Genomic DNA, 25,215 nt, shown 5'->3' with positions numbered 1-25,215 from the left:
TTATTATTTTTCAGAGCTCCTAGGACTAGATGAGGGGTACCTTCTTTTGGTACTTCCACCCTCTCCGGTGCATTACGTGTAGGCACATGCGACTTAGTCACGCTCTTCAAATCACAAAAATGATCAGGCAGATTGTTTGCTAATTTCTGCAAATCGATAATTTTCTGTACTTCACCATTTGCTTCACTAGTGCGAGGATCATGTGCCGCAATTCCTTCAGCCTGCCATATAATTTCCTGACATTTTTCATCCAAGGGTATATTTCCTCCCCCTAATGACGAAAAATTATTTTCATAAAAAATGCAGCCAGCGAAGTGGGCCGTATGCAAATTTCTAGTTTTTGGTTCTAAATATCGGATTATGGATGCAGTCTCATAACCGACATATATTCCAACTTTCCGCAAAGGTCCCATAGTGGTTTGCTGTGGCGGCAGTATTGGCACATAAATGATACATCGAAATTTGCGTAAATGGGAAATCTTCGGAATTGCCCCTTGCATTAGTTGCATAGGTGACTGGATGTTGTAGGAGGATGATCTATAATTAGTGAGAGCTGCCGTATGTAAGACTGCGTATCCCCAACATGGAGCAGGCAAATTATAGTACTACAATAAAGGTCTAGCAATGAACTATATTCTCTTTATCAGCGCTTCAGCTAGTACATTCTGAGTGGACATATGGTACAGAATGTTCAACTTTAATTCCCATACCAGTGCAATAATCATCGAACGCTTTAGAAATAGACTCACCAGCGTTGTTCATTCTGATGGATTTCACGTGATGATCTGAAAAATTATTCCTGATTTGTATGATATGCGAGATCAAACTTGCAAAGGCATGGTTGCGGGTATATAATAGACATACATGCGACCACTTCGAGGATGCGTCTATTAATACTGTAAAGTACCGAAACAGGCCAGAAAGCAGCTGAATAGGACCACAAATATCCTCTGGATTCGGTCCAAGAATGCAGGGATTTCATCTTGTAACTTCAAGGTAGACGATCTTATTATTAATTTTCCACTAGCATATGCAGGACATACAAAATCTTCATGGTTCGGAAAATTCTTCACATTTATGTTATTACCTTGTGAATTAGTAATTATATTTCTCATCATTCTAAGACCAGGGTGACCTAACCTATCATGCCACAAGGAGAATAATTCTGCACTAGAAAACACAGTCTTTAAGGTAGTGAACACTTCAAGTGCTATGTCATTGCGGGAGTATCATCAACTTCTATGTGAGATGCATCCCTTTCAACTTCGACTGTTTTATCCTCTTCCATACCCACTGCAATGGTGAGGTGTGTTTCTGGTTGCTCTTTCTTCTTCTTCCAGAATGTTTTCACAACATGCTTTGGTGCTTTGCAGATTCATGACCAATGGTCCTAAATACCACACTTATAGCATGTTTGATTCTGCTCACCATATGGCTTGACTTTTTTCTTTGTCTTACCATTATCATCACCAGGCTTGACTTTGCCTGTCACCACTTTCTTTCCTCCCTTCACCCATTTCATATTGCGGTTCTTGCGTGCTTTGAAAGAGTTGTGATTGACTTCTAGACCACTGCTCTTCTCTTGCGGCTGGGATAAAATGTTCTTGTTTATGACTTCGTCATGAACTTCATAGAGTTGCAACACATCAATCAATTCAGAATACTTCTTGTAATTTGCAAAATTAGAGCCTCTGGATAATTTTCAGAACAACCAGGGGCCTAAACACAAAATTCAGGGATTGCGCTTAAATGTTGGAAAATCCGGGGGGCTAAGTGCAAGTTTTGGATTTTTTTATTTTCCTTTATTTTCTTTTTCCTTTTATTTCCCCGGTTTTTCACCCATGGGCCGGCCGTCTTACATCTGGGCCGGCCCGGTCCATCTGGCTCACGCGCATCCTCTAAATAGAGGGGTGGCTAGGGTTTTCAACCCTAGCCGCCATTTCTTTTGGCACCCTGTCGGAGAAGGCGCCGCCGTGCGGGTCGGCCGGTAGGCCAGAAGCCCATCTACATACGGGCGGCGCTAGGTGTGAGGCGTCGGCGGCTTCCGACCGGGCGAGTGCAGGCGCGTGGGAGGAGGCAGCGCGCTATAGGCGGCCGAAGGTTAGTGGGCGGTCGGCTGACTTCAAGCAATCGGCAGTTGAGGGGCGGCGGCGGCGGCGAGTGAGGCTACTTCGGGCAGCCCTCGTGCGGGAGTGGCGGCGACGCGACGGCGGCGGCCCAGCCGCATGCGGGCGGCTCGGGGCACGACACATGGCGGCTACGCACACCTTGAGTCGCCCGGTGGCCAAGCTGTGCTCGTGCTTCGAGCGGCTCGTACGGTGAGCGGCGGCACATGGCGGCAGTGCTCATGCATGAGCTACAGAGGCTAGTGAGGCAGTAGCGCAGCGGCGTTGTGGTGGAGGCAGCCGGAGCGGGTGACGGGGGACGGCGGAGAAAGTCGTCTGCTTCATGGCGGCAGTTTGCCCTTGTTTTTTTCTTTTTTGTGGTGGTGGCCATCGAGCCACCATGTACTTTTGCCGGCTGCATGCCGTCCGTAGTTGTGTGGCGAGGCCGTCGACTTCATGCTGTGATGTTATCACCTCGCAGATTGATCTAGCTACACTGCTGTTCATGTGTATTCATACTATACTCGCTACTATTCATGCGACCTTGCTACTGTTGATGCAATTCATATCTATTTAGACGCAAAGAAACAGTAGCCACGAGTATACGTACCGATCAGATCGTATCTTTCAATCCTTGCGAACAATTCGCACCGCGTAGGGCATATAGGCTAGGCCATGACCTGCCCGCTTGACGACAATGTCGATGCAGTGCAGATCGGTCGCATGCAAATTCGTTCTGCTAGCTTGATCTCTGGCAGAGCTTCTTGCTGATAACGTATTGAGAAATCGCTGCTACCGGGTGTAGTTCAGTGATCTCTCTAGAATAATTGCAAATGGAGACACAAGCGTAGTAAAAAAGCTGTCTATTCTTTATTCATATATGTTTACAATGAGGGGTGCTGCCCTGTATATATAATGCCAAAACCCCTGAGAGATAGAATCAAATCTTTTAAGAGATCGAGACGGGCCCACATTCGGTTGTGAAACTCCAGGTTTCCTAATATTCTCTTCCACACTGGGCTCTCGAGTCTAGTTTGGTCTGGCCACAGCTTCTTAAGCCTTTTTTTTTTTTTGCAACAAACAATTTTCATATTTGTTTCCCTTACATTTTGGAGCTCTTTGAAATGTATATATGGGGCTTAAAGCTCCTACACATATCATTCGTCATCCTTGCATTTTGGATGATTTTAAACATCAACAAACCTCATGTTTTTTTATTTCCTTTGAGAAGTACAATGCAACATGTGTCTTTGTCTCTCCTCTTTCAATTTTGATTCCAAGTTACTTCAATGGAATATCCAAACACATATCTCTATTTAAATCCAGCCTACAAATGCATGGCTCTCTCCGCAGCTTTGTGCCTGACACGTGTCACCCGCTAGTGCTACTCACTGCCAACCGTGCTTAGGGCAGTCTGATCTCACGTCTAGGGCTGATCTGGCCATCAAGAAACTCATCGTCCCCCAAGCATTCGGCCACCCATGACTGCTCCACGTGATTACGCATTCAGCCTTCTCGCGTGACCCGTGCACAAAGGTAGAGATCTAGATGGAAAAGGACGGAGGCAGGTTTTGTCCCCACCCGCCTCCACCCGGATATCTCCCATCCCGCCCTGTTCCGCTCCTACTCGATTCAAAACCGGGTGAATTTTTTTTTTTTTTGCCCCACCCCATCCTGTGGAGCCCCGACTTTGATCCGACCCGCCCGCCCCGATTAAAATTGTTAAAAGCTCTAGATCAAGTTTAATTATGAGGTAATAGCTACCACAACATACATATTAATAAAAAGCCGTATCTAAGATTCACAAGATCTAACATAACATAACAATAGTTACATATATGTATTAGTTTACTAAAAATTTCATTACAAAAGGATAATAAATTTTTAATAAACTCATTAAATGTGCATATAACATATACTTCGAAGCAAGATGAGGCGGGACAGATCTTGACCCGCCCTGTCTTGCCTCGTCCTAACCGGTGCTCCGCCCCCATCTTACCCCAACCAGAACGGGGCGGATGAAGACCCGGTGGATCGGATGGAGACTTAGACCTCTACACAAAAGGGAACAAATCCCCTTCAGCCTTTGCGTCGTCCGCCTCCTCCGCCCAATCGCATCCTCCCGCTCCCTGTCATCACAGGCGCCACCACTTAGAGAGTCCTTAAAATCACCCTTAACATTGGCTAATCATATTTATTCATTTTTCTCATGAAAAAACTTGTGTTTGACATAGGCTCGACCATATGAATTGTTTCAAAAACCTAAAATCCCTGGAACTGTTATTGGCACAAAGTTCATCGCGCAGTTTACATTCTTCCATCTACTTATTTCTAGCAGCATATGTTAACGGTTAACCAAATGTTACTATTGTAGATTATTGGCAAATGGCAATATGTTTCCATGTAATATGATTAGTACCGAAACTAAACCGCTCCTACCCCCAAATTCGGCTCATGCCGCCGTGCCCTACATACCCTAGCCGGCTAGCCCTAATAGACCCGATTGTGTCCTCCTCCGACTGGATCGCCGATCGATTGGACGCCATGGTCCCTTGGTCATCCTCTGCGAGCCCCGAGTGCGAAGGCCACGAGAATGCCCCCAGCTGCATCCTGCTCGACCTCCGTGCCTACAGTGTCGCCCGCCACGACATCATCACCGCCACATCCCGAACGAACACTGGCCATCCCATCAATGAGACCTTCTACACCGCGTGCCCGCCGGTCCTCTCCCACTTCTCCGTCCACTGCCCTGGCCTGCAACTGCAAGAACCCGCCGATTCCTCCATGGCACCCAAAGGCATCGCCGCGGATGCCGATCTCATGCTCTTCTGCGTCCCCGTCGACCCAATAGGCGCGTTATCTTTTTGTCACAACGACGACTAGCTACTTCGTCTACAGGGCGCACCCTCAGCACCCGAAACTGGATATCTCCCGAACTCGTGGCACGAGTTGGGAGACAACGAGATCGCCATACTGACGACAAGCAGTACGTTGTGGCCGCCCTCAAGATCAGTTTTGCCTGTCAGTAAGACCATCTTCACATTGCATCTGTACCGTCCAAACCAGTGTTACCTGAACACCCATATTCAAATTTATTTGCCAAGTCCAACACTTCGAATCTAAATCGGATTCCGACATCCGTGTCAGATTTCGAGTTGTATTTCACGCGTCCAAATTTTCTTTGCTGAATCGGACATCCGAGTCCGAGTCAGATTCCCATACTCGTATCCGTGTCCAGGTAACACTACTCCAAACCGGACGGCGAGCAAGGGAGTTGGACCTCCCATCTGGTGTCTGTGGAGAAGCCACTGAGGGACAGGATGTGTCCGATCCCAGACAAGCGCCGAGGCTCATGTACCACCACTACTTAAAAACTATTTCTAGAGATGGGTGGTAACTCGTTTTCACAGGCGTTTAACGCATTCGCATATGATCGAAGGCCTGTAGAAATGAACGATTTTCACATGCGCAAAAGAGACCGTATGTGTAAATCTATTACCACAGGTGGTTCACTTAAAAAACTGCATGTGATAATTGGTCCCCGAATCGATATTTTTTGACCCGAAAAAAAGCAATTTTTTTTTGACCGACTAGGCACCTCCCGCGGTCGTCACAAGTCACAAGTCACGCGTTTTTTCGCGTGAAATACGCGTACTACGCGATTTTTGGCACTCAAACTCAAAACCTCTTAGCTCGCACGATCCCTCCTCACTATCTCACCATATAACTACTACTGACTATATTAGCATATGTAATTCTTTTGATATCTTCTATCTGAAATTTTAAATAATTATTTGTGCATCTAAATGACTTCAAATGAAAAACTTTTTAACTACAAAGTTGTAGGTCTCATCGAGGGCTACAATTTTCATATAAAATTTGTCCTCATCTGACTTCATATGAAAAGTTTATGATTTTTTTAAGATAAGCTATCACCTATTTCTACAGACGGTTCACCTAATTAACCGCCTGTAAAAATAAACATCAATTATTACAGGCGGTTCATGTAAGGAACCGTCTGTAGAAATGGGTGACAACTTATCTTAAAAAATTCATAACTTTTTCATACAAAATAGGATGAGAACAAAATTTGTATGAAAATTGTAGCCCTCGATGAGATTTACAACTTTGTAGTAGAAATTTTTTTCCATTTGAAATCATTAGATGTCTAAATAATCGTTTAAAAATTAAAATGATTATTTGGACCTTTAAATGACTTTAAATAAAAAAAAAGTCAACTACAATGTTGTAGATCTCGTCGAGGGTTACAATTTTTATACAGAGTTCTTCCTCATCCGACTTGATATGAAAAAGTTATAAATTTTTTAATAGATGGTTATTTCTAGAAGCGGTTCAGATGAGAAATCGTCTGTGATGGTTTATAACCGCAGGAGGTCCTCATCCACTGTTCAGACGATTTTTCAAATGAATCATCTATAAAAAAGTATTTTATATGTCTCGAAAATTAGTTTTTTTTATAGTGCACGTACCTAACGACAAAGGTGATCACGCTCGCAGGCGCCAACGGCACGGTTGGCTGGGTCGATCTCTGGCGTGGTATCCTCCTCTGCGACGTGCTCGAGGAGAGTCCCAAGCTCCGCGACATGCCGCTGCCATTGCCGGCCAAGGGCAAATGGAAACGCTTCCTCAATGGCTGCGCAGACTATTATTTCCGGGACATCACCGTCAGCCAACACAAGGACTCTATCAAGTACGTCGAGATGGAAATCGTTCCGCCAAGAAAGGCCACCACATATAGCATGCCGATCCCGGTCGCTTCATGGGACGGCTGGAAGATTGACTGCACTGCTGAATCGGCCCACCTCCGTGTTGACATCAACCCAAGAGATTCTGAGTTGCCGCTGAAGCTGAGCAGCAGTCACAAGGAGGAGGCCTAAGAGGCAACCTTGTCCTTGGGATGCCTCCACATGGCCACCCCACCATGAGCACTGATGGTGATGTTGTTTACCTGTTGATCAAGGCCACCAGCATGGGAAGTAATAAGATCGGAGTGGTGACGGCTCTTGACGTGACGAGGAAAAAGTTTCTTTCTAAAATCCTCAATATACCTAGGTGCCATTATACCCCATCCTACCCACCTAAGCTCTTGACCGGCACACACGTCATCTAGAAAGCCCAATACAAAGGATCCATAAAATTTGTGGATATTCGTGGAGTCCTAGACTGCCTCATCTTCCAATCAAATTTCAAAGTTCAAGATGGAATCAAATACAAATCTTGACAATAACAAAGTTGTAGTCTCGTCGAGAGCTTTGAGTTGAACCTATGGAAGTTCCTTTTTGGATAATAGAGCTATGAGTTATAACCCCTGAAATTAGTACTGTATGGATAAGTCTCAGTTCAAATAGTTTATCTTGTAACATATTTTTAGAAATCAAAATTGAGTTTCCAGAAGTTCCAAAGAATACCAAAGTTGTAGAACTTTTCGATTAATATAATTTAGAGTCTAGAAACGTATAATTTGGAGTTCGAACGGTGGAGATATCGTCCTCGAAATAAAGAGATGGAAAAAGGAAATCCTAACCGACTCGAACTCGAACCCGATTCGTGTCCGGCTTAGACTCCACCTCAACCAGCCGTTCTAGCCCTATAAATAGGAGTTGCACGCCCTCCTCTACCCCCTTTACATCCCTTCATGCCCTAGCCGCCACAGCAGCCCTGCTCATGCACCGTTGTTCACCTGTGTCACCGCCATCGCCGCCCGTGATGTGCTACGTCGTCGTCTCCGCGAATCCTCCTTCCCCAGTCATCAAAGCAAGATGAGTACCCCTCCTTCTCCTTCCTTACCCTTTTTTTACCATCATACTAAGTCCCTATCTAAGCCCTAACCTCGGCCAAAGCCCGATCTGTGCCTCCACGGTCATCGCCATCGTGGACAACCGCACCATCACCCATTGGCATTGACGCTCCCTGCTGACCAGAAGTAAAATTGCCATGCCCTTTCACCAGTGCATGAAACATGATGTTTCCCACACCCTCACCAATTGGGTCATCCAATAGAGCAGCCAAACCACCGGGATCAAGGTCCACATGCCCGCTATCCAGTTTCTTGACACATTATATGCGCGCACCAAGTTTGTTGTCACGTTCCCCATCAATCTAGAAACCGTATGGATGTGCCATCTGCGTCTCGGCATGTCCCACGGAGTCTTCTACATGTCCCTATGTTCCCTTCACTTTTTGTGCAGCGACACGACCAGAACGCGGCTGCAAACTGTAGCATGCTGCAGCCGTCACCCATCTCATCTCCGTTGATCGATCTTCCTCTCAGGGGATAATCTACCTAAACCCATGCTATAGCATTGTGTTCCCGAGCATCTCTATTCAAACGGTTTCTCAAATTTCATAGCCAATATCTGGGAACGCATGCATCTTCATTGTTGCATCTGTTCGCAGTCACCACCAAACCTAGCATCAGTCATTGCTGTTTTGCCACTACCTCGGATGATCCCTTCCAAAACCGACCATACCTTTGAGTTAGTTTTCGCGTTCTATGCTATGCTTCCCTCATTTCGTTAAAACACCATTGAAGCCCAGCATCGATGTTAGTGGCCACGTGTCCAATCGCTGTCTTTGACGAAACCCAAGCTGTCGCCGCTATGTAGAGTCACCGGCAGTATCCTTAACCCAGAAGTGCAACCTCCGCCATCTGATCCATCATGGATGGTTTAGACTCAACCTGAGCTCACCTCTTCTTTAATCCAAGATGATGCTTGCATGGCATGCCAAGTCAGCACCACATCATCCTCTTTAGCCTAGTTAGTGAAGTCTAGTACCTTATACCTCTTGAACCTTGCACAATAATGTTGTCAACTCTAACACAATGATTACACAATAAACCTTTTCCTATAGGAAGATAACTCTGGTAAACTAGCCTTTCCTTTTCAGCCTAATCCATCTTCCGAAAGCCGTTATCTTTCATCCAAACTCCGACTTAGGCGATCTTGAATCTAAATTTCTTCTCTAAAATCATACCCATCCAACCATAGTATTTTAAAAGTGTTTTTATTATGTTTGGTGTGCTATTTTTAGTGTTTTTCTTTGTGTTGTTTGTCGATAGTTTTTGCGTAGTTAATGTTCCAGAGGAGCTAGAAGGACTTCAAGACCAAGACTTTTCTGAAGACCCAACTGAGTCGAGTGAAGGAAAGTTGTGTTCTTCAACATACTTATCCCAATTTTGAAATATTTTGTTTTATAAACATGCATACTAATAATTTGTTGGAAATCCTAAGAGTTAGGCTTTACCCTGATTTTCCCTTATCATCCTTATCGCTTTAGTATGATTTTGGGTTATAAAAGGGTAGATGATGCTTAGCCTTACTTTGGGATGGTAATCGTGATTTATGCTCTACAAAATTGATAATAGTCCTATGTAACAATGATAAAAATATGATAGAATAATTTTTGTAGCAACATGGTATAGTGATTTCAGCAAGTGGTATGATGAGGCTAGTGTGTGATGGTTAAGTGGTAGTCTTGCTCAAATCTAAGGACCGGTTCGTGAGATGACCTTTCTGTGTTTGCAGTACAAGCACATGCCTAATATGGGTCAGGCCTAGCCAAGTAATTTGCTTACTCTCAACATAGTGTAGACCAGGCAGAAGAGCGGTGAATGGACGATGTCTTCAGATCCGAAAGGCACAAATGGGGGCTTCCGTTGTTTAGGTAGAATCACGCGGCGGTGAAACCTTAGTGGGTAGACATGTGCTAAGACGAGCATTGTAAAGGCTTTGTAGTGATCACCTTGGATGTGTGCAAGTCTCTAGCTAACACGGGCAAAATGGAGACTTAGTCACCTGCTTGCAGGTGATGAAATCATGACTTGTTGGTATGTACAACCTCTGTAGAGTTAAAACTGAATATCCAACCGTGCTCATAGTCACAAGCGTCATAGAAAACCTACCATGATTATAACTTGATGGTTTGATCAGTATGGTCAACTGTGGTGGTGGGGACCATAGTTGAGGTGTGGGTCAGTTATGATGGTGGAAATCGTGGTTGAGGTGGTTAGCAGTTCAACTTTGGCGGTGGGAGCCATGGTTGAGGTGTTGGGTGTTCAACCTTGGTGGTTATAACCTTGGTTGAGGCAGTCAGTTGGTTAAGTCAAGATGGATGGAATCTTCACGTGGTTGGTTGTTTACAGTCATATAGTTAATTACTACTGCTTTTCAAATATTTTTACTTAAATTTTGTTTTATGCAAAAGAGCCAAACTAGCCTTACCTTGTCAAAGCATTCATATGCATAATATTTCCTTCAAACCTTGCTGAGTACTACATGTGCTCACACTTGCTATAACCAAATACTCAGTTAGAAAAGAATTCGAAGACCTCGTGAAAGATGTATTCTAGTGAGATATTCTCCGTCGATTGCCTATGGAGTTATCGATGAAGATGTTGAAGACTATCAGGACAAGGTTGTGACATTCTAGGCGCGTGTCTCTCGATCGGTTGCCTGCGGTGTTGTTGGGCACCAATGCTTCTGTTCCGCTACAATATCTACATAGAAGACAATATATGTCAATTGTTGTAAGAGTTCGACATTTATTTCTTTAATATATTGCTTTTGTTACTTCACCTGTGACGTCCATATGTGTGTTAAACATCCTGGGCAAACATAAGCCACATCTGGTTTTAACCGTTAAAACTGGCTGTGACAGCTCCTGCGAGATCCTCGGGGATCACCCCACCATTGTCCACCACGGCGTTTGGATCTACCACGTTCGCGTCAGCGGGTGCATCTTCGACTCCTCCAACCATAAACAAGAATTGATTTGTTCAGCTGCTCTGACTGTCGATGGAGTTGCCGTCACCACTTCTGTGACTCTTGTCATCGTTGTCAGTTTCCATGAACTGGAGAACATTGGGCTCCTGGGGATCCCAGTGGAGGTGTCCCACCTCACGGTATACGTCTAATGGACTGGATTCGATGATACCGGTGTGGGCCAGTCCACCTTAAGCATCCCAACGGTAAGCCATGGTTCCGAATATAATCTTGAACCTAGAGGGAGGCGATGAGAAGATGGCCAGCGTCGACTCAAAGTAGTCGTAGAAGCCGTTGTCAGAGGATCCAACTCGAGTGTGTACTCGAGACATGATTGATTCTGAAAAGAAGATGAATACCCCTACCTGGTATGCCAACTGTCGAAGATTTGTTCCAGACAATATGTCCGTAAATTGAATAAGGGAGACCTTCAAAATCAATGATCAAGCACAAAACTAGACACACGATGTAGATAGGTTCATGCTCCTGGTTAGTATGTGCTGTGTTGATGCTGTTGTATATTGGTATCTCAAGTACAGGCAATGTGACTAAACCTATTATAATCAAGTAAATAGGATCTAGACTAATCTAGGATTGGAGTCACCAAGTCTCTCAATTACTAGGGTCTTGGTGTCGCTTGCCTCGAGATGCGCTGGATTAAGTTTTCTCCCTCCGGGGATTTGAGTCCCTACCTTATATGGGGCCGAGATGCTGCCTTGGTTCCAGTCGTAGTCAATAGGGAGTACTTCAACTCATCGGCCAAGGCAAAACAGATGAATCCGACTTGGATGCTAGTCGTACTCGACTCGGGTAACTGTTCGAGGCCTTCTTAGTATATGCCTTATAGATGTTCGGGTGTATCAGGATCCGTAAATTCGGTTCCACAATATTCGGAGTAGTAGAATATGTGTACAGTGTACCCTTTTCAAATATGGTGTACTCCTTATGCGTATATACCCTATAGTTATATATTCAATAATGGTGCATTATCTCAATCGGTTATTGCCCTCAACTGACTAGGATAATACAATTTGCCTAGTTGGTTGCACTTACAAACCGACTAGGATAATAACTGGCATTATCAAAGTTGGTTGTTTAAGCAAATCGACTGGGACAATACCTTTTCCTCAGTTGGTTGCACTTACAAACCGAGTGGGATCACTCAAATCTATCCTTGGTTTTGTCCAATTTACCTAGTCCTATATAGTACAGCTTCTTCCCCAAGCAACAATTGTTCAGACAGAGTAGCTATGGTCTATACTGTGGCTGCTTGGGGTGCTCCCTCATTCTACTACAAGAGGGTACCATAGGAGCAAATTTTGGAGGAGAATGTGGAGAAGGATTAAGGTAAGTGATCTCTAGCATTAGATGTAGATGGGATCTAAGAAGCTTCATGAATGGGGAATTTTTTTGGTCAATATATATGCCAAGGTAGCTAGTAATTTAGGTATAATTCTTGATGGATGAAAAAGATCCATTTGAATTTAACTATAATTATTGATAAATATTAGATGAGAAATTTAATTTCCATCTCATTTTGTCTCCCACAGTAAACTATTCAGTCGGTCCCACATGTCACTGGCATACATAGAAAAGGATACTCGTTTTGGCTTGCCACCTCAACTGGGTCCATGCCCACACAAACAGTTATCTCAGTCTATTTCACTCACCAAGTAAACCCACTAAATTTCATAGATTTCACCAATTGAAACTCTAATCACATCCTTTATCCTACGGGAGAGGCAAGAAGACTTACATATGTGCCGATCTTGTTGCTGATGGTATCCTCCTCCATGTTTGCAATTCCTTTACTCCCTTCCCTTTCCATGTCCAACTTTAGCTATCTCTGTCTAGGACCTTGGTGTGACTATGATCGCTCGCTACAGGTTCAAGAGAGAGAGGATGATGAAGGACATGTCAGGCCGTTCAGAGTAGGCCTAGGCATCCATGTCAGCTCCACTAGCATGGCATGGACCTAGTTGAGGTGGCAAGCAGAAGGGGATTCTGTTTCTATTATTTCACTAACATGTGGGACCGGCTAAACAGAAAATGGTGGGAGGCAAGAAGTTGTAGTTTTGTGGGAATCAAGCCTCAAGTATTGGTGGGTTTGTGAAATGGGCACGTGAAATGGTGGGTTTATGACTATTAGACCAAATATTGGTCGGTTTGTGAAATTTACTCTAAAAAAGAAATGAGCTTTTTATTTCGTCCCCCTGAGCTAGTTAAGAGAAAAATCCAGCCATGTGCCTGTCAATACCTCTCCTATGCGCTTTCATATTAGCAATGAATAAAATCGAATGGATAGCACGATAGCATGGCATCTTTGGGTCTCTAATGTGGTGTCACTATCGAGACTGATTCAAAAAACTGACCATTTTCATCTATGTGCTGAGCCCAAGAATCAATCCCAATACAAAGTGACTTTATCGATGAACATTACAATATCCAACTTAAAAGTCTTACAAAAGTAACCATCGACGGTCAAAGATATAGCGGAACTATGTAGAATTTATCCTTCATGATGACTCCAACGGCAAACCGACGTAAAGATCACCTTAGAATGATCCATCTTTCGTGAACTCTCCAATTGAGTTCGTTTGGTGATATCAAGGTTGAGCACTTGTCGTACTTAACAAGTTGTAAAAAAATAATATGCATATGAAGGCTTGAACAATATACATTATTGCTCTTTTACATAAAATAGCATTTACTTTTAAAAAGATAAAAATAAGTAAATGATTAAGTGTTCAACAATAAATAAATAACCACATCAATGTTACAACCATCTTGACTTAACCGACCTTTCAACACCTCAACCATGGTTCTCACCACCAAGGTTGACTGTTACCCACTCCACAACCACAGTTCCCACCACCGTCATTGACCAAACCATCAAGTTCTAATCATATGAGGTTTTCCTCACCACCCGTTACCATGAGCATGGCTAAATATTTAGTTTTTAACACTTTGCATAGATTGCACACTTTACCCAAAAGTCATGTTATCCATATTTATTGAACAACCATTGGTTGACGGAGAACTCTTACACATTTCTGAGGTGTATGTTAGGAATCCATTGCAAAGCTTTTACAAAGCCCCTCTCAGGATGTACATACCCACTAAGTTTTCACCGCCACATAAATATACTTCAACAACGGAAGCCCCCTCTTGCACCTTACAAAAACCTTGAAAGTACACCCTTTCATTCCGTACAATCGAATGGTCTACACCATGTTGAGAGTAAAGAAATTATTCGGCTAGGCTCGTCTGATACGAGGCTTATGGTTATATTGTTAACTTGGAATGATTGCTCCACGAACCAGTCCTTATATTTTAGCAATACTACCACAAAACCAACAGTACAACATGTACTGGTCTCATCCAAACTACTTGTTCAAATCCTAATTCCATATTGCTACAAAAATTAGATCATCATCTTTTATGATTAGTGCATAGGACCATTATTGATGATGACTACTGGATAATTACCATATCCGAGTATCCCAAGGTTTCCTATAATTCTAAGGATATATCTTTATCTCTGTGAAGGGGATATCTGGATGAAAGGAAGTTGCCCATAGGAGCCCAGGGTATCTTGTAAACAAATAAGTTTATCTTTAAGAATAGGAAGAAAAATGAGGACGTACGATGCCCCCTATATATGCGGAGCCTAGGGCCCCTGTGGAAAAGATAAGACACAAGCCATTAGAGGCAGAGCAAGCCAAGTAAGGAAGTTACCGACTAGGTTTAGATCCATCTATGATAGCCACACCCCCTGGTAATAGACTCTATTCAATAGAAGACATACATGAAGTAGGGTTATTATCCTAAGTGAGACCCGAATCTGTATAAAAACCCCTCTATGTGCTCATCTACCCGAAGCATCCCCCATCTATTCTACAAGCTCGTAAGATTAGTGGTTCACCAATCATCGACAACTGGCACCGATCGTGGGGATCATGACAATAGGCATTGAAGATTCTACACATAAAATGTCATCGACTACACCGGCACCAAGGACTAGTTTTTCGGACGAGGGGTTCTATGACAACTTTACCTCTCCTACTGATGAACTAGTGATCGATCAGGTGAACTTCGATGAGGCTATCCTACCAATGAACTAGTGATTGATCAAGTGAACTTCGACGAGGAACTCTCCGGTGATGACTCCAATGATGAGGTAAGTCAAGTTACGGATTAGTGCACCAAGAATTATGACATCAAGTTTGAACCACTCGGTTTCCAAGACAATGGTGAATGCTCTATTCACCACAAGCTGGGACCCTCCCCCATGAACTTTGATAACATGGATTGTTAAAACACCTATCCGTAGCAATCTAACAAAAAATCCATGATGGACTTGGACACTTCCTCTAGTGGAGGTTACCTCTGAGAAATCTTCGGCATCAGAGACGGAGTGACGGTCTGGATAATCATGACGATGAACCAGCAAACATGCAGGGCCCTCCTGCTTTGGGCACAAGAGTTGGTCAGTTGAACACGCCACCCTAGAACCTGAACCCTAATGGAGCACCGATTTTATAGTCTCCCAACTATCAACAGGGGGTTGTGCACTTCAAATCTGCGACTACCAAGATGATCCTCCTACAAGAGGCCCTCATGTATCCCCTGACTACAAATCTGATGACCCTATTCGGCATGGACTGGATGAACTCGGCATCAACTTGATGAAAGAGATCCTTATCCAGGATGAAAATTCCCATCAGGTCCTTGTCGAAAACAAAGCTAATTGGGATAGATAACGTAATCCCCTATCGCTAGACGTATCGGGCTCAGAGAGGTGTAACCCCCGCAACAAAACTTCACAGGATGGTAACCAGGAGAATATCGGTCGCCGAGCTTCGCAAGTAAAAAATCACCTAACCAATGACTTACGTAAGGTCATCAATAGCTAGCGTTGATGTCCGATGACCCCTGAGGGGGCATCGTCCACCCCTTGATAATTTGATCGGAGGACATCTCGACATCGTACAAGTCAAGGCCGATCCTAGACCCCCGTGGAAAAAACTCCTAAGGATACCAGAACCAAGCAGGGTGCCATCAACATGTGCCTAGCCTTCTCTCTGGATCTACGAAGTGTAAAGTGGCCGGCGAGGTTCTGCCCCAGGTCAATCAAGAAGTACAATGGGAGAACTAAACCCGTTGAGTTCCTCTAGATCTATACCACGACCATCCAAGCTGCTAGTGGGGATGAGAAGGTAATCGCAAATTACCTCCCCACAGCCCTTGAAGGAGCAGCTATAATATGGTTGACCAATCCATCGCCATGGACAATATACTCGTGGGAGCATATTTGCGACGTGTTCTGAGCTAACTTACAAGGTACATATGAGCACCCCACATGAAAAATGATCTCCACTGTTGCGAGTAGATGGAGAGTGAAACCTTGCGTGAGTTCTTGCATCGCTTTAGTAATACCCGAAACACCATCCCCAAGATCAGTGACTATAACGTCATCCAGGCGTTCACTCAAGGGGTTAAGAGCATGCGGTATGTTGAAGGCATCTCTAGAAAGGAGCTTGAGACGGTCAAAGAGCTCATGCAGATCATCGATAAGTCTGCCAGGGTCGAGGATGCCCTCCTCTACGTCAAGGAGAAGACCCAGGGCATCAAACATCCCTAACTGGGGCTCGACGACGACAAGGTCAAGAGCAAGTGCAAGAAGAACACCAATGGAGGTAATGGCAAGAAAGCTAATCCTGATGAAGTTTTTACAAATCTACCCGACACCCATTCCGACAAGCACTCCTGTTCTTCTTGGGGAAAGAGCTTCACACCAGGCTCCGGTGAGTGAGAGGGTAAGCCTTGGTGTGACCTCAACCAGACCGACAACTATAACCTCCATAAGTGCCAACTCTGGAAGAAGATGGTCAAGGCAGAGGTCGACAAAACAGCCAAAGGAAAGAAAACCCATGTGGCGGCCCAGAGTAGAGATTCTAGCTCCAGCAGCAGCAAGGATGACTCGGACACGATGTCCTTTCAGCCGGATAAGAGGATGGTCGACCATATATTCGATGGTTCCACCTCCTATGAGTACAAGATGGTGACTCGAGAAGTCTTAGCTGCCATTCCTAAGGGTTGTTAGGCTGTTAAATGGTCAAACGTTGACATCTCCTTTAGCCAAGATGACTACCCTGAGAACTTCGTACAGTCATACTACTTTCTAATAGTGGTCGAGCTTACAATCAATAATTGCAGGATCACCCGAGTACTCATCATTGGAGGGAGTTCTCTGAACATCCTCTTTGCAGGTGCACTCGAAGTGATGTAGATCTCCTGATCTACCATCAAACTATTTACTCAAGCTTTCCATGGTATAGTACGTAGATCTTCATCCACTCTCATCAGCTAGATATCGCTCCCTATTACCTTTGGGAAGCACGACAGCTTCTGGATGGAAAAAATTATGGTTCACATGGTCAACTTCGAGATGGCATACAATGCCATCTTGGGAAGACGTACTCTCGCCAAGTTCATGGTTGCCATGAATTATGCTTACCAGTGCGTAAAGACCCTAGAACCCAAGGGAGTCATTATTGTCCAGGGTTGCGCAAAAGCTTGCCTACGCTACGACAAACGAAGTCTAGACATAGCCACGCTTCAAGGCTCAGGGGCTAAGATTATACTGCTCTCCCACGGGAGAAAGCCTACAATACGCTTTGCTGATTGATTTACAGGCCATGAATAACATAGCCGAATATGAGGGTCTACTCGCATGACTCCAAGTAGCTTCTTCTCTTGGTATATGTCTCTTACTCGTGAAAGGGGATTCACAGTTGGTGGTGAATCAAGTCAGCAAGGAGTATCAAACCTCGGATAAGACCATGACGGACTACCTCGTGGAGGTGAGGAAGTTGGAAAAGAAATTCATCGGACTCAATGTCAAATATATCCCAAGTAAGGATAAATGCCTCTCCGATAATCTAGCATGCATAGCATCCTCATGATCTCCAGGACGATCCAGGATTTTCATATATAAACTCTCGAATCCATTTGTGAAATCATCAGATGCCACAACCGAATGAGTAATGGTCTACGAGACCTATAACTAACTCGGGGACACGCCAAGGATCGATGCCCCAAAAGGAGTCGCATGGGAACTCGTGTATCAACTCAAAAGCGAAGTTTCATGGATGCACCAAATATGCAAGTAACTTAAAGATCGAGTTATTCCTAAAGACGGTGCACTAACTGAACAAAATTCCCACGATCCAGGATGTATACCCTGGTTGACGGCACCCTCTACAGAAAAGGTGCCCATAGAGTTCTCATAAAATATATCTCTCACAAGTAGGGTAGAGAACTACTCAAAGAAATCCATGGAGTGGTGTGCAGAGCTCATGCGTCTTTTCCAACCCTGGCCGGGAAGGCATTTAGACAAGGATTGTATTGGCCTATGGCTCTCCATGATGCGAGTGAGTTGGTAAAAAAAATGTACAAGCTGTCAATCCACAGCAGACGAGTACATCAACCCGCTCAAGCCTTACAGACAATCCCCTTATCGTGGCCATTTACGACTTGGGGGTTGGATATTCTGGGGCCCTTCCCGGTACCACCTAGGGGTTTTAAGTTTCTATTCATTGTAATTGACACATTCACCAAGTGGAATGAAGCTAAGGCGGGTGGTAAAATTATTTCGGCAATCGCCAAGAAATATAACATGAAGAGCGTCATGACAAGGTTCGGCATCCTGGGTAGGATCATCACTGACAATGGCACTCTGTTTTTTAGCATGGCATTTATCGATTACTGTGAAGGACTAGGCAATGCAATCTGCTTTGCGCCCATGTCTCATCCACAAAGTAATGGACAGGTTGAGCAGGCAAACAATCTGGTACTTCAAGGAAACAAGATCCACGTTTTTAATAGCTAATCTGCCAATGCCAAAGCCTGGGCTTTCGAGTTGCCTAATTTACTATGGGCACTCCGAATGACATCTAGTACGGCAACTGGTGAAACACCTTTATTTCTAGTCTATGGGGGCGAAGTAATGTTGTCCTGTGAGCTAAAGATCAAATCTCCCCAAGTCAAACTAACTCACCCATCGCACATCCAAAACATCAGCATATTGACCGACCTTGTCTTGAGTGGCCCCAAAGCAAAACATTTCACTTTTGTGGAAGTTTATTTTTAACCCTGAAAGCTACTCGAATGCACAAAGCAAAATCTTCATGTTCTTGGCCTCTTCCAAGTCATCCTCCATAAATAAGATCATATCATCAGCATACTAAAGGATTGATAGTCCACTTTCTACCAAGTGAGGTACAACTCCTTCAACTTGACCTTTATTTTTGGCTCTCTCAATCAGTACTGCTAACATGTTTGCGACAATGTTAAATAGCATCAGAGAGAGCAGGCCGCCTTGACGTAGACCTTTCTTTGTTTGGAAGTAGTGGCTAGTCTCTTTATTGACTTTTACTGTTATGCTAGCCCCTGAAATGATGCTTTCTATCCAATCGCACCATTTAGGTGAGAAGCCTATCATTCGAAGGGTCTATAACAGGAATGGCCATTTAACTTTGCCGTAGGCCTTCTCAAATTCAATTTTGAGGATTACACTACTCATATTTTTCGATGAAGTTCATGTGATGTCTCATGTAAAACAACCACCCCTTCGAGAATATTTCTTCCACTCATGAATGATGTTTGTGTGGGGCGAATTATGTCATCCATAACATTATTTAAGCGGTTGGTGAGCACCTTAGTGAAAAAAATTAAGCTGACATTTAGCATGCAAATACGTCTAAACTGCTGGATGTTACATACTTCTTTAGTTTTTGGTAAGAGCGCAATTATTCCAAAATTCAGGCTATACATCGACAGATTCCCATAATGCATTTCCTGGAACATTTCCATCAGATCAATCTTCATGATATCCTAGAATATTTGGTAAAACTTAATCGGGAAGCCATCTGGGCTGGAGCTTTATTTTGTTCCATTTGGAAAATGACATCCCTTACTTCCTATTCAGAGAAAGGGGTTCTAAGAATATCGTTTTCTGCATCTATCACCTAAGTAATGTCATCTATCTGTGACTCCGTCATGGAAAAATGAGTATTCACATGTGGTCCAAATAACTCCTTATAGTATTTAGTTATGTAAGATTTTATGTTGGATTGACCCTCAATTTTTCCATCATTTGAAAATAGTGAGTATTATTGCCTATTTGGAGGGTATCATTGACCTTGGCATGCTGGTACCATTTAATCTCCTCTACTCGGAATAGTTTGACCAATTTTTCATTCGATTGGTTCTTTATAGTAAGCTCCCTATCTGTTAGACATTGAAGCTCAGACTTTTTGTCGAGTTCGTCAATTATCGCCAGGAGTTCTTTCTTTGGTCGTTTATATGACCCACTAGTGTGAGAAGCCTATCCTTTAAGGTGCCGCCTTAGTGAGCTAAGTTTGTTTGACCACCTTTGTGCGGAATTTCATGCCCCTGGCGGCTGATTCCATAACTCCTTAACCTGTTCTGCAAACCCCTCACGAGCAAGCCAACCTAGCTCGAACTTGAAAGGTCTTTGACCTCCAATTGGAGTTGAGTCTCTAGTATCTACCATGATAAGGGTGTGGTCAGAAAGTATACTCTGCTTGAGGTCCTGGACGGCTACCATTGGGTATTTTAATTCCCACTCTATAGCTGTTAGGATTTGATCAAGTTTTCCAAAGGTAGGATTGTCAAGGTTGTTTGACTAGGTTCTCCCCGAAAGCTCGATCTCTCTTAGATACAAGCTGTATATGATTGCATTGAACAAGAAAGGCCACTGGTTCATGAACCTATCATTGTTTTTCTCCTGATTGAACATTAAGATGTTGAAATCCCCACCAATCAATACCGGGTATGGATTGTCATGGCATAAATTAATCAGTTCATATAAGAAACATGATTTATGTTCCGCTTGAGCTAGGCCATATACATCTATAAGCATCCAAACGAACGCATCTGACTTGTTTCGAAGATGGCATTTCACCGGAAATTCCCCATCCGAGGCTTCAACGATTTCAAAAGAAGCTTTATTATCCCAAGGTGGATCCCACCATATCTGCCACAAGGAGGAAGGAAATGCTAATATAGGTCCAAACCCCCAAATAAGCGATTCATGAGCCTGGCTTCTACCTCTTTTTTTTTTCCCATTTCTAGCCGAGCGATGAAGTCCAAACAATGGTCATTAGCACTTTCATTGATGTACCGGAATTTAGCCAAGTCACTGAGATCTCTGCTCTTCCAGAAAATCCATTTTGTTTTAATATGGTTGGTTTTTTTGGATTTTTGGGTTTTAATTGCAGGCCGATTTGTGCGGCCTTTTTTTCTTTGCAGAAGTCAACTTGGATTTTTGAGGGGTAGACTTAAGGTCGCATAATAAGCTTTCAAAGTCCACTTCGTCCATGTCATCCTCAGTAAATTCTTGTACCAAGCATGTTAGGAGAGGGTCGTCCCACAAGGACTACGTCTCATCTTCACTTGAGACAATATAGTCACCGATATTTTCTTGTTTATTCGATTGTTTAAAGTTTTTAGGTTGAACCCTCACCCTATCAACAATCATGTGTTTTAGCAATTTAATAGAAAAATCAATCTCTTTGTCATTGGTGCCCAACAAGATTCCAATAGAGTTATTTTTTGATGAATTAAAATGGGATGTGCAGTGTGGCATACATGAATAGGAAGCGGTGGTATGCCGATCGACCTATTGGAGAGTTCGTTTTGGCCACTGCTCCATAGTTCTTAGTTTCCACATGGTGCATTGCTTTAGCCATGGAGTCGATGTCTGATGCCGGAACACCATTTACATTAGGCAACTTCTGGAGATGTGAGCTAAGGCGACTGTACATTTTTGGTTTGATCGTTGTAGAAGGAGATGCCAGTGAGACCAGCAGTTCTAAAGTCTTCCCCTTTGGCGTATATGGATTCAATGGCAATCATTCACTGCCCACACTAGGCCGAGGGCTGAGGCACAGTGGGTGGTGTGGGCACCATCATTCCATGTGCAGAGGAAGTCGGCAAACCAGCTGGAATGGAGGCATGCTATCGACACCCTTGGAATGCCGGGCTGGATGGCTCTCCAGCCTGAACCACTTTTGCCGATTGCCTCCTTCGGGGCACCAATTCGCCAGGCTCTCCATCCCGGGCAGGCCTCGCAATGCCGGGCAGATGCGGTGTTGTATAACTGAAGTATGTATTACTTTTTAATATATATATATATATATATATATATATATATATATATATATATATACCTGAACCACTTTTGCCGATTGCCTCCTTCGGGGCACCAATTCGCCAGGCTCTCCATCCCGGGCAGGCCTCGCAATGCCGGGCAGATGCGGTGTTGTATAACTGAAGTATGTATTACTTTTTAATATATATATGTATATATATATATGTATATATATATATGTATATATATATATATGCAGTGCTATTCTAAAACCTAGTCACCCGTGCCTGAACGAGCCCAACAGCCTAAAACCAACTCGCGTGGGCCACGCCCATGCGCGACGTTCCCAATATGTTCCCAATATGTGTCGGTAGTCATCTAGTAGGTGTCGCTCAGTGGTTGTTCAATAATTATCCAGTAGTATTTGTATTCAATAGTTCAATAGTTCTAGTTGTTCAGTAGTGTTAGTATTTTGTTAGTAATTATTGTTCAGTAGTATCAGAATTTTTGTCAGTAATTATTATTCAGTAGTATCAGTAGTTGCCACTACTGAAAAAACTACTGATACTACTGACTAAAAACTACTGAATAAACTACCGATACTACTGGTAACCACTGATAACTAATAACACACTACTGAATAATTTTACTGTGAATTGGAACCACTGAATACTAAACTATTGATGACTACTGACACTACTGAAGAATTTTTCAGTAGTTGTCCAACTACTGATATAAGTACTGAATAACAAAACTAGTAACAACTACTGAAGAATTACTAGAGAATTACCGGATGATAACTACTGGACACTACTAAAAAAATTATTGGATAACAGATACTAGACAACTACTATGTGGATGGCACAGGACGAGCGGCCTGTGGCGGGACACGTGGTGCGTGGGGTGTGGCGGGACTCGGGCACGCGAGGCAAGCAGCACGGGGACACGTGGCGCATCGGGGTGGGCGTGCGGCTGGGTTGGGCCAGCTGCAGCACGCGTGTTGGGCCAGGGTGTCGGGTGTAAAATAACACACGTGTGTATCTCTATATATATGTATATGTGTGTATATATAATGTGTCTAGACTCACTCTAGTTACTGTTGTGCCACCCCCAGTTACAATCTAAAAAAATAGTAGAGTTACTCGTGAGATAGTGAGTTATAACCAGATGTAAATAAAAAAAATTGAGTTACAATTGCATTATGGATGAACGTAACTTCTAATGAATTCATAGTATAATCTAAAACGTAACTCCAGTCCTAATATATATATATATATATATATATATATATATATATATATATTAATTATAACTCGTTATCTTCTCATATTGCAATTATGTACTACTGGACGCGCTATTGTAACTAATCTACCTAGCGGATTGTAACTGACAGTCTTTTAGTTATAACTGGGGTGTGCTTAGTAGTGAACTATAGTGAGCCTAGGTGTGTGTGTATAAGCAAATCAAACAATTACAAACAAAGATTAAACCTTATGTATATACATTTATATGTATATACTTTGTTTAGATTTTATCTATTCCATTCTTTTATTTTCTTTTATATAATTTTTTTTGATTGGTGCTGAGATTGGGCTATTATCATCGCGTGTTGAGTTGAGCTGAACTAACCACACGTTTCAGTTCCAATCATCGGTGTTGGACATAAGGGTAACTCCAACAGATACCAAAAACCAGTCTCAATAGCTAAATTTTGGGTACATTAGCAAAAAAAAAAAAAAAAAAATTCCTCAAACAGAAGCCCAAAAACGTTCTCAATAAGTAGCTGCGCCCAAAAAATGCCTCCAAGCTCGCAAGATGTAGCGAACCCCAACCGGACTCCTAGTCGGTGAAATCCGATCCCGCGCTCGTCCCACGCTTTGCACGCATCCTTCGCGCGCCACCGCTGGTTCCCGCGCTGCCTGCAGTGGAGCGCTCGCCGGTGGGACGGCTGCTTCACGTGACCCCAGTAGCCCAGCGAGGGCGTCGTTTGGCTACCGGCGGCTGCGGCACTTGTCGGGCAAGGGTAGCAGAAAGATCAGCTTCGGAGGAGGCGATGACTTACATTTGCTTCCTATGCAATTCTTACTGTTCCTTGGAGTCCATGGATAGTGACTACGTCACTAGCCTACTGATGGGTGCCACCACCTCTACTCTGGAGCTTGACTTTGGCACGCTAGATGGCAGATTCTTGGAGACACTCTACAATGGCGGTGGTGCTGACCTGTTTGGGGTGTGTGGGTCCTCCGAGGGTTCGTCGGTGTCCAACCTGACGTGGGCACACGCAAGGGACGACAACAATGCTAGGAAGAGGAAGGCACTCAGGGGAGCCAGCGGCAGGAAGGGCGATGAGGCCTGCTTGGACAAGGTGGGGGGGGGGGACAAGCAATACAGAGAGGGTTCCGCCATGGTCTAGCTTTGTAGTTCATAATTTGTTGGTCTCATTCTGAATTTTGGTTTGGCAGGTCGGGGAGGTAAAGGGGCTAGATGGGAAGAGGTGCAAAGTGGGTGGCGGTGAGAGCCTGGTGAAGGCGGAGGTGGAGGAGGCGACGGCGAGCGACGGCTTGTTTCGTGCGTTCTATCATTGTAGCAGCAAGTTGAGGTGAGGATGCCACTTAAATTTGGTTGCATCACACGATAGTAGCTCGAAATTCTGATCCTTTTTTCTGCTTATTACACTTTCAGTTCTTGTCCATAAAGCCTACGACTGTGGATTCGCAACTTAACTTCAGCAACCTGCCTACACTCCTACACAAAGATATGACCTTTAATTATCTCATTTCTGGTGCTCAAGATCTATGAAACAATCTGCCCCTAATATGTTATTTTCTCGGTAACAATCAGTGCTCTCTAAGTCTGTTAGACACGGATCTACCCCACACAACTAACCCACAGTTTGTTTTTGAGAAGCATGTGACTAATTGTCGATATGGTGTGATTGATGCAGGTCAGTTACCGTTGGAATATAGAAAGTTAGATATTGAGAGACTATTAAAGAATACAACGATATTAGAAGATAATCTTATTAAGAATGCTCCTATATAAGATTTTTAGAAGTGTCTCTTTAGGAATATGTTGAAGATGTCTAAGAATCACATCTCTTGTATAGTTGGTTAAGATATATTCTCATGTTAAACCGTGGGTTGTTTGC

This window comes from Phragmites australis, chromosome 3 (assembly GCF_958298935.1).
Source record: "Phragmites australis chromosome 3, lpPhrAust1.1, whole genome shotgun sequence".
Lineage (NCBI taxonomy): Eukaryota > Viridiplantae > Streptophyta > Magnoliopsida > Poales > Poaceae > Phragmites > Phragmites australis.
Note: the sequence above shows the minus strand (reverse complement) of the source record.